Raw genomic sequence first — 11,062 nt, forward strand, 5'->3', positions numbered from 1 at the left:
ACGGCTACCCAGTGGGTTCCTGGGAGATGACTGTCGTCCGTGTTGATCACGTAAGCTTGATGGTCTTTAGGTTTGCGATGAGGGAGTTCATCTTTAGCACAGACGACAGGATTCCAAGAAGCTGTATACGAACTGTGGTTCAAAAGGTAATAAAGTTCCCAGGTATCCATGTTTTGTGTGTTTTTTTCTTCTTCACAGGTAATAATAAGTCGTCAATTCGATCCTGACTTTTTGCTTGAAAATGTCTGACGAATAAACGGTTATTCGTTCTGTTTCCTCACTCTGATTCAGGAGAGCTTCGATACGATGGATCTCTTGAGTGGTTAATGGTGGACAAGAATGTTCACGCAAGTCTTTATACCACTGATGCAACACGTCTTTGTCCGAGATGAGACTCCAAGCTTCGTCCAGATACCCATCCAATTTTTCTTCTTGACTCAACATCAGGCATTTATCGTGTTGAATTTGACTGGGATGATCGTTTTGACATCCATAGCAATTTTTCTTGATCAATTCCGTCATTTTGTCGACCAAGTGTTTGGCAAAACAGGAGACTAAATGGGCTTCTTGTTCTGGCCATCTTGACTTCATCATGATTACTTCTTCTTTTTCCAGGGTCTCCTCACATTCCATCTCCAAAGTTTCTCCACTAGGTAATGAGGGATAACAGTCTTCCATGGCTTCTAGTAATCTAGAATGACTTCTCTCAAACTGTTGATTTCTATGGTATTATCGAATTCGGCATACAGGATGACGTTCACTGTCTCTGGCACTTTATCTGCAAACTAAAGTTCCACACGAATCTGGCCGGATTTTGTAGGGTGGAAATGTCCCTCGTCGCTGCCTTGGTCTGGAGTGAAATCGAAAGCCCACAAAGCATAACCTCCTGCATAATCTTCGTACGTAATACCGTGACTGGTGTTGGTCCCTAACTGACCCGTGGCTTCGTACAGGGACAAGTACGATCTCAAGTAATTCTTCTGGGCAAAGTCAGGTTCGAAAGGTCTGGTACACAAGGTTTTACCATCGCGACTGACTTCGATTTTCTTCACCTTGAAGTGTTGAAAGTTGAAAGGATTTTTACCCAAAGCTCCGTTGAAGGCTGCATTCTCGACGATACCAATGATTAAACGCTTGGGTAGCTGTCCTTGGAACAGATGATCTTCGATCATGGAATGATGTCCAACGGGAATGGTGAACGTTTTCACTTCCACGCGTCGTATGGGATACTTGGCGGTCGTTCTGCTCAATGTTTGACTGATGTCGTTACCCACTTTAGGTAACACTTCCACGCGTCGTACGTAGAGCCTGGCTACCTCGATGTCAGTTTTGCAAGCGGTACTACCTATCAAATGGAAAGCGGCACTGCTACGATTCAGTCTCAGGCGAACATTCACCCCGTTTAGCAAATATTTCTCTTGCAACCACATGTCCAAATGCAAACGGTCCATCAGTTCTAAACTCTGTCCATCTTTGATTCTGTTTCTTCGTTCTATAAATCCATCATTGTTTGGTGTTTTGCTTTCATCAGTTTCGAATCTTTCAAACTGTCCTGCTTCGTCAGCTTCCCATAGCACACAGGCATTGAGATGAGTGTTCTTGGCATCTATTCCGTACGTCAAGAGATTTTCCAGGTACGCTCGATAAGGGTAAGTATCCATGCTGCTGCTGACTAGTTTGTTGTTCAAGTACAAGTCCACTCCGCTAAACAAGGAATGCATGAAATTGTTGACGGGAGCTATTACCTCATCGCCATCTAGGGTCGTATTATCCTCATCGACAACTTTGACTTTCAGGTACAAGTAACTGCTATTCAGATCGATGTAATCTTCGGGCTGTCCCTTGATTTCAAACTCGATGGGAGCTGAGGCTATCAATGAGGAGACGGGGTGAAATTCCACCCATTGGGATTCTTGCATCGTCATCATGGTGGGGGGCATGGCAAACAGATCCAGTTCCGTCTTGGAACAAGCGCAAGACTCTCGGTGCATCATTTTTTGTTGCTGTGTCTCAATAATCGAAAACGTCTAAGTCTCGAACGGTTCTTCTTTTCTTGGCCTTTCTCGCTTGAAGTCTGGTGAAAGGGTGTTTTCTGCGTCGTCTCTTTCTGCCTTGTCCTTGCTGAATGCCTGACTCGGTAGCGTGCAGAGCATTTATAGGTGTGTCTCGTCGGCCCAAAATGTCTTTGCCCGTTTGCAGCAGGACATTTTTGCCTGCCCTCATGAAGGCTTCTTTAGGGTTTTGTTTGTCGATGATGACATTTTGGAGAAATTCTTTGCCTTGCGTCAGTGCCGCATCTTTCAAGGCGTGCAATCCGCGTGTCACCATCGGTTTCAAGACTGGGACCACCGAACGAAAGGCCGATTTTAACATGTCTCCTAAACCGTGTCCTCGCTGTCGTGCAACCCCTCGGTACACTGGATACATGACTTACTTACGAGTCGTGAGAGAACCGTTTTCGAAAATGGAGTTTCACCGTGACTTTTCCTTTGGTGAATGGAATATTTTGCCCCAAATCTCCTTTTATAGTAATGTTGACCGTGTCCAAATACGACTTGCTGACAGGTAAATAGTGAGGATGGACAAATTCGCGGTGGACGTGGTAAGTGTTTCCACCTTCCTCGTCAGCGTTTGCGGCAGAATCCACTTTGAAAGGAATGACACGCAGTAACGGCACGGAGGTGTGTCCCACCACGTTATACTCCACCACATCGGAATACACAAACATCAAATTCAGTCCTTGGTTCAGTTCTACCGGGGTACGAAAATACTTGGCAAAAGTCTCGTTGTCAGAAATGACTGGTAATTCGGGTTTTTGTTCTACTTTCTTCCTCAGCTCCATGTCACCGCCCAACATGTCAAACAGTTCAGGACAAAATAAGAAAGACATAATTTTGGACCCCTCAGGAAATTTTATCAGGAAGCGACGAGCTGTTTTGTGGTACTCCAGGGTGACACTTTTTTGACACTTTCCAAAGCTTTCCCAAACACACCATTAAACCTGGTGGCTATGGTGCTGACCAAATGTTGACCACTAAAATAATAGCCTGGGGGAATGAACAAGTGATAGGTGGTCCACTTTAGATTTGGTGTACGGGTTTTCTTGTCATATTTGCTATGGATATCCATCCACTGTTGCACTTGCTCGTCATTAACTTCCACATCAAATTTATTTTGATTGGGAAGGACATTGAGGACTTGGGTCGGGTGAATCATTTCTACTAAAGCCACTTCCCAATGGGCTTCGTGATCTAAGGGGATGGCTTGAGGTAATTTGGCCGTGTAACAGCACAACGTGTTGTGGGGAAACACCTCCATGGAACTGTCACTGGGTAAGGTTAAGTAAAATTGGTTTTGGTGACTCATAATTCCAGAGTTCTGTGGCTGTCCGAGGGGATATTACTGGAAGTCAGAGGCGTGTCTCCGCCCAAAATGGGGTTCTGATTGTGGTTGGACTGGTGACCGACACTGGCACTGGACACAAGGTTCCCGGGGTTCCCGTTCGAGGAGAATTTCAGGAAGGGATTGGGAAGCAGGTAACCGATGCAACTGCTCAATAAAATGGTCCACAATTGTTTGTCTCCTTGTTGCAAACTCAAATTGGCAATGGCTGCCCCGATGACACAATACACCACGAAGATTTGGCAGAAAAAGACGATTTGCGTTTTAGGCACACGTTCTCCACACCACACCCACAAGGGTTGTTTTTGTAAATCTTGCACTGAAGAACTAGGGGAAGAAGGACTGGTCGACGTAGCTGCGTCTGCTGTGTGAAAGGGCATGATGGTCACTTCTTTTTATAGTCGATGACTTGCGAAGCGTCGATCCAAGAATCGAAACTGGGTGGATATCCTTTCCAACGTACTTTGACTTCTTTGACACGTCGTTTGCCCACTTTACGGGTTCTGCGTTCGAGAATGCTTTCGATGTCGTACACGTCGTCTTCTTTTTTGGTGACACGTTGTAACTCGGGTAAATAAAACGTTCCTTTGAGTACTTCTCCGTTCATGTCTTCCAATTTATAGACGGTAGGATGACGACCATGCACTCGTCCAGTGACGCGAAACAATTCGGTCGTCCAGTTAGGTAAGTAACCTTTGTCGAAAGTGCGTTTGGTTTTGCCAATGCGCACCCAATCTCCTACGGCCAACTCTCCACTTTTCTTGGGGACAGCCCTCGTCGGGGACGTAGCAAACAGGCGCTCAAACACCAACACTTCGTTCTCGGGAGTCACGTCTTGCGGGGCACGTCGGATGCTTCGATGGTAAGATTTATTGTACGCTTGCACCAGGTGCGGTAAGATGTCGATGTACTTCAGAGTGTGGTGATGCGTAAAATATTTCCACATGCGTTCTTTCAAAGTGCGTTGAAAACGTTCCACAATGCTGGCTTTGGTTTCGGGATTCTCGGTGGTAAAAAAATGAATGTCACGTTTCTTTAATTCTTTTTGGAAAGCTTGGTTCAGAAATTCGGTGCCTTTATCCGTTTGCCATCGAAGAGGGTGACGACCGCTTTGTTTCAACACCCGTTGTAGGGCTCGCACTAACTCGCTGCTGGATTTGGAAGTCAAGGGCACGACCCAGGCAAATTTGGAAAAAACGTCGATGACACAAAACAAATATTTGTAGCCGCGATTGTAGCTGGCCAAATGAGAGACATCGGCTAAATCGGCTTGCCATTGATGATCGATGCCTTCCACTCGGGTACGACTTCTGGCAAACTTGCGTCGAATGGGTTTGTGTAAAGTGTAGGTAGCTTGTTCTTGTAACCATCGTTGCACTTGTGGTAAACGGAGACTTTTCAGTTGCGTTTTGGCAGCACGATACAATTTTTGAACTCCTGCGTAACCTGCAGGATGGGAGGGATCGTAGTAAATGCTAGCTAAGACTTTTTCCATTTTTTGTGTTGATTGGTGTCTTAATAAGGCACCCACTCTTGGAAGAGGCTACTCTTTTTCTCTTGGGGTATTTTCTTGGATTGCAATGCTTTGCGTGTGCGACCGGCAATAGGTGTTGAAGAGGAGGAGGATGTCTGAGCGGGGGATATCGGTTCTTGTTTCACTTCTGTCTTCACTTTCTTTTTCTCTTGTGATGAAGAAGGGGTGGCCATCATCTTTTTAATCCATCCAATTCTGGAGGTAGGTGGTGTTGTTAACTTCTGTACTTTTTTTGGTGGAGTTTGAAACCCTTCTTCTTCTTCTTTTCCTTTTTCTGTCTTGACCACTGGTACTGGTACTGGTACTGGTGATGGTGCTGGACTTTTCATCAAGGTCTTAAAATCTTTCAAAGTGGGTAGAGCTGTTTCGTCTAAAGCTTTCTGGTGAAAGAGTTGCAATCGTTGCAAGAGTTGACCGTACTTTTGCGATTTTTCTGTTTCGGACAAATCTTGGCGATCCATCAAGGACTGCAATTCGTGTTGTAACTGGGACATCTCGCTCAAATGGGGATTGGGAGGTAAATGCGGGGTGCGTTGTTCTTGCCACCGATGGTATTCCATCCATCGTTTGTAAGGCACTAAAGCTAGTTTTCGTCCTTCCATGGGGTTGTCAGGGGTCGATTCTGAGATCTTGGGACTTCCGAGGGCCTTTTTATCTTGCTCCCACCAGTCCTCCCAACATGGTTCCCAAGACTCCTTTCAGTATGGGACCTAACAAGAGAGGCAAAATGCCTCCACGTTGCACTAACATCTTCTTTTTTTGACGAATGGGAATTTGTTTTCGAACCATTTGGTGAAGAACGTGACGATGTTTGCCTAAGCATTGTTTCTGGTGTTTGGACAAAGGGATCGTGTCTTTCAAAACGTTCAAACAACATTCGCACACGGTATCGATGACCTCTTTGGAGGCCGTTTGAATGAGTTTTTTTCGTAGGGGTGGAGAAGCTTTGGACAGGACAGATAACAGGTCCCCATGTTTGGCTAAACGTGGTGGTAGTCCTTTTCTTTTTCTTTCCTTGGGGTTTTCTAGAGGGTGACATCTTTGAGTCTTTAGGAGCACCAAAAGAACACTGATACCCTACTTGGTCACACACCTTTTTTATACTGGAACGCGTCGCCACTGATTGTCTTTACGGCGTATCAACTTCATGACAGGCATGACACGTCGTGCAGGGGTACGTAACGGACTAAATCGAGTCAGTTCTTGCTTGGACAAATCCAGTAAACTTTGTAACATGCCCGATCTTTCATGGACTTTGATTTTGGGAGAAGGTACTTTGTGAGCAGCAGCCACTGCTACTAAATGGGAGGGTCCTGCCACTGGGGAAGTTCTTTTGGGGGTCATCAAAGGAGAAGTTCTTGGTGTGATTAACGTCTCCAAGTACTCTTCAGTTCCTGGTGACATCAACGGAGAAGTGGATAAACGTGAGGCTGTCGGAGACACAGTCACCGCTGTGGCAGGTCGTGGTTTGCGAGTGTAAGGCTGCGTCCTGGCCGCAGTGCCTCTCTTGCGACTAGTTTTCTTCTGTGGACTTTTCTTTTTCTGGGGACTTTTTCTCTGTTTCTTTTTCTTGGGGCTTCTTTTCTTTTTCCGGGGTGGTGTCTGGTAAGAGGAGGGTCCCGCCACTGGAGAAGTTCTTCTCTTTGGGGACCTGGTCTTTTTCTTTTTCTTCTTGGGGCTTCGTTGGACTTTTGTCTTAGGGATAACTTTGGGGGCATTAGGATCCCATCTTAAGAGTGAGCGAATGATGACCCCTCCTAGAGTACCGCTCCCTCCAGGTTTCAAAATGATTTGTTTTTTGGTTTGAGTGTCGATGCGGGGATCGGCCAGTTGGACCAAAGCGACTTTGTTTCGATCGAAAAAGCGTTTGGTTTGATGAGGAATCTGAATGATTCCTTGGAGTAATTGACGTGCAATCACCGTGAACCATCGTAAGACTTCTTTGAGACTAGCTTCTAAGACACGAGCTCGTGTTTGTGGATCTTTTTCTTGACTGATGCCATACAAGGCACGAATCAATTTGACGGGAAGATGCGACTGAAGGGACGTCATGTTCGCACTAAGAGTGAGACAGACGAAAAAGGGTCTGAGGTTTTTATAGATTTTTTTATGGGGAGTGAAATGAAGTCGAGGACGGAGACGTGTACAGGACAGGCCCTCCGTCTTGGCACCAGTGGTGAAACAAGTGGGTACGAAATCGCAAATCCTCGGGGGTGGTAGGTTTCAAATCGACGAGTAAATAGGCGTGTGGCGTTTGAGTGGCATCGTCGTACGCCTGAGTCAGCCAAGGTGTTCCTAACTGTTTGGCTAAGACTTGCACTTGCGATTTATCTCGAGGGCTTTTAAACAAGACCGCGTAATGCGCATTGAGACTGATGGTACGATGGGCTTTACTTTGTTGAAACAAATTTTGGGTGATGTAAACGACACTGGCATTACGGTGATGCCCTTTACGCGTGAACCACAGTTTAATTTCTTCTTCGTCTTCTCCTAACATGTCGTCGAAAATGACCAAATGGGTTAGACGGGAGTCAGAGACGATGCCGTCGTCTTCTTTAGGAATGCCTTCCACAAACACGATGGAATCGCCTTGACTTTCTCGCAAGAGGCTGTACGCCGATTGCCACTCTTTGTAACACCACACGATCCGCTGAAGTGGCCGATCGATCAAATGATGTTTATGTTCGATCAAACGTTTGACGAATTCGGTTTTGCCTGAACCGCTAGGTCCAGCAATGAGCATGTTAAAGGGATGGCGAAGATACAAAGCCTCCCAACTGGCACGATCTAAGTGTTCGTCGATGACTTTGACAGTAAAGGAAGAGGGAGCAGAGACAGCAGAGGTAGCCATGGTGTAAGAAATGTCACTTGTGACACGAAAAACAAACAAGACAAGAGTTTATATACTTTTTCAGAACACGTTTATTGAATGTTTTTTTCAAACATGAATACGAAAGACAAAAATACATAAAAGCCAAAGGCTTAAGTACAAGGATAAAAGGCACATGATAACTATGAACGTGGAATAAACACAAGTGTCTGTACAACAACATGTTTTGGGTAATGTTCTAACCAGTTCTATAGTAGAGGGTAAGGTCACACAAGTGTCCTCCCGAAAGGGTCTTTCAGGCCTGTCCACGACAGTCCTGTCCTGGGTGACGGGTTCTTCTGGTACCGTCACTAACACGGGTTGAAAAGTAACTTTTTTCCTTGAACAACTCTCGTGCATACTGGGCCACTTCTTGGGTCCAAGCCTCAAAACCCCATTCTTTCCAGGCACGGACATCTGTCCAATGGGGATGTAACTCACAAGCTACACACACATCGTCATACACGTCTTGGGTAGCTAAAAGTTGACGAATCTTTTTTTCCTGTTGAGGTTGAGAAGTATCCAGATGAAACCGCAAGGCTTTGAGCAAAAGGAGTTTTTCGTGACCATTTAAGGCCATGGAGGTGGTAAGTACTGATCGTAAAGTCCACAAAGAATTGGCTGGTAAACGAAATCCCAGAAAACAAGTCACTAAGACACACACCACTTGTCGTCCCAAATTGAATGGATACAGTTCTTGTAATAAACAAAGGTAATGATCCACAGTTTGAATATGGTCATTGAGTTCCTTCCACGGAATCTGTTGGATGACATACGACATAAGTCGTGGCATAGCAGCCTGTTTTTATAGTCTCTTTGTTTCGAAAAGAATACACGTACTTTCTAGCCAGTGATCTTCGTTCTCCAGTTGGGAATGTAAATCTTGCACACTGTAACCGAAACGTCAGAGTTCGATTAGAAGTTTCCTCTTCCGCTAAGTAGATTCCACGTAACAAATGTTGGTAATCCTTTACCTCGTCTTCCTCAAGGGGTTGCTCTAGGTGAATCTCGAAGTAACCAAAATGATCAACACATGAATCATCGGGGGCCTGGAAGTATTGAACAAGGTCTGACCATTGAAACAATTTCTGACGAATCAGTTCTCTTATACCATTCAGGTACCAGTGGTTAAAGATCTGGTGACGTAACGGATGCAATTGTTCTTTACGTTTCACTTGTATTTTCACCAGCTCTCGGTAAATCCTTTCTCTCAATTCCACAGGCAAAGCACGAATGTTCTCTTGTAAAGTACTCATGAATAGGTCAGTCTTTACAATTCACAAAAGTAATCCACATAGTGAGTAATTTCTGACCACTGCCATTCAGGGTAACGTCCAAGAATGTCACTGAACTCTTTTGATGTAAACGGTCTAAAGCGATATAATAGGATGAATGCAACCTTGACCCAAAGAAATCTAACACACTGGTTGACTTTTTTCACTTTCCTCTTATGAATTTCTCGACACAAAAGTTCTACAGTGACCCATTGAGATTTCACTCTGGCAAACCCCTGCCAAACTTCCTTGTAAATCTTCTCTTGCAGTTCTTTAGGTAATGATTCAATATCGTTTTTGAAATGAAGTTTAAATACTGGTCTCGGTGATGTCCAACATTTGACTCCTAGCCAATCTGGTTTCTTCTTCGTCAACGACATGGTAAGAAGTTACTTCAATGTCTCGGTCCCACTAAGGGTAAGTAATGACAATTCGGTGACCATCGAGCATGTTCTACGTAGGCCGAATCTTGCGGTTCCCAGTGGTGAAGTGACACACCGCAACTGAAGCACTTGACTTTATCTCCTTCGCCCAAGTAGAAAAATCCGGCTCTGGCTAATTCTTTGGGGGTCGGTCCTCCCAGATACTTTGGCCATTTTCCTTTGAACGATTGAAGACGATTTTCAAAGTCGCAGTATTCCGACAAACGCACAGGAAACGAATATTCGTCTTTCACAGGTTCGTTTCGATGAGGGTTGAGTGACATGGGTAGGAGTTTGCTCAGGGCTGGATGACATCCGTAGGGGGGTAGACGTGAAGGTGAACATTCCCCTTTAAAACGAAACCCAGTAAAATGTCCAAGAGGACGAGCGGCATCACTTTCGCATCCCACAGGTTTGACACGCACAGCATCCTTTCCATGATAGGGGTAGGGACACTAAAGTTCTCATGATGCTTTACGGCATCGCTCAGGTCACAACGTACAGCATCGTACCCATCGCAAGGCTCACAATCGCATTCCACTTCTGAAGCCTCACACTTGAATTGTGCCTTTCTAAACAACTTGTTCTGTGTTTCTCTGAAAGTATTCATCTTGTTCGCTCGGTCTTGGTAGTCCCAATGAACTATCGATCTTGCCTAGGGTTCCTTTTTATATACAGACCAATACCGACGTGACCGTACGGTAACGTAAAGTGATTGGGAAGTCTCACTCGCTTCTGGTACACGATTTGATAGACTTTTTCCAAGGGTCGACTGACGATGTGGTGAGTGGGTAAACGTACAATCTTGTTCGGTTGGTGAGTGGTCACTTTAAAGTTTCCATCCTCTCCCGATTGCAAGGCTTCTTTCAATACCCCAAAGTTGACCACACGACTGGTACGATAATTCAGAGTCAGTCCTTTCACTTTGCACGTCGTGTGCACTTCTCCTTGTTTGTCCCGGTATTCGTAGCCGTAATTTTTGGGACCGCCACTGACGAAACTTAGAATCTTGTCGTCGGGATGCTCGTCTGTCCAGGCTCCTAAACGGTCTCCTTCGATGTCAGGGTGCTGTTGAATCGGGTGATGGATGTAAATGCAACTGTCCGTGTCAAAGTACAGGACGCGTTCCCCTAACAGTTCTAAAGCTTCGTACAATTTTAAGCGAGCATGGGCTGTCACGTAAGCTGCAATGATGACATTTCCAAAAGGGTCGTCTTGTACAAAGTCCAGATCTTCTTCGTAATTGACCAAGATTAAATTCTCTCGAACGACGTCCACGTGTTTCATGTATTTGGTTTTGTCGTGAATCATCTGGAAGTAGCGGGAAGGTTCTGTCAAATATTCCGTCTTGGGTAAACACGGTCGTTGTGCCATTTTACCCCACAAGCAATTTAACATCACTTTGGCAAACGATCGCCTGCCTTCGTTTTTCTCGATGTGGTCTAAAGTGATGCCTTCTTGTTCGTAGTATTTCTCTTTGAATTGTATTTGGTCTTCGGGAGTGTGACACCAGGAAGGAGAGCCGCTGGCTTCTTGTTTCAGTTTCAAAAAGGCATCCACG

The sequence above is a fragment of the Sinohyriopsis cumingii genome, chromosome 2, assembly GCF_028554795.1.
Source record: "Sinohyriopsis cumingii isolate HCF-2022 chromosome 2, ASM2855479v2, whole genome shotgun sequence".
NCBI lineage: Eukaryota > Metazoa > Mollusca > Bivalvia > Unionida > Unionidae > Sinohyriopsis > Sinohyriopsis cumingii.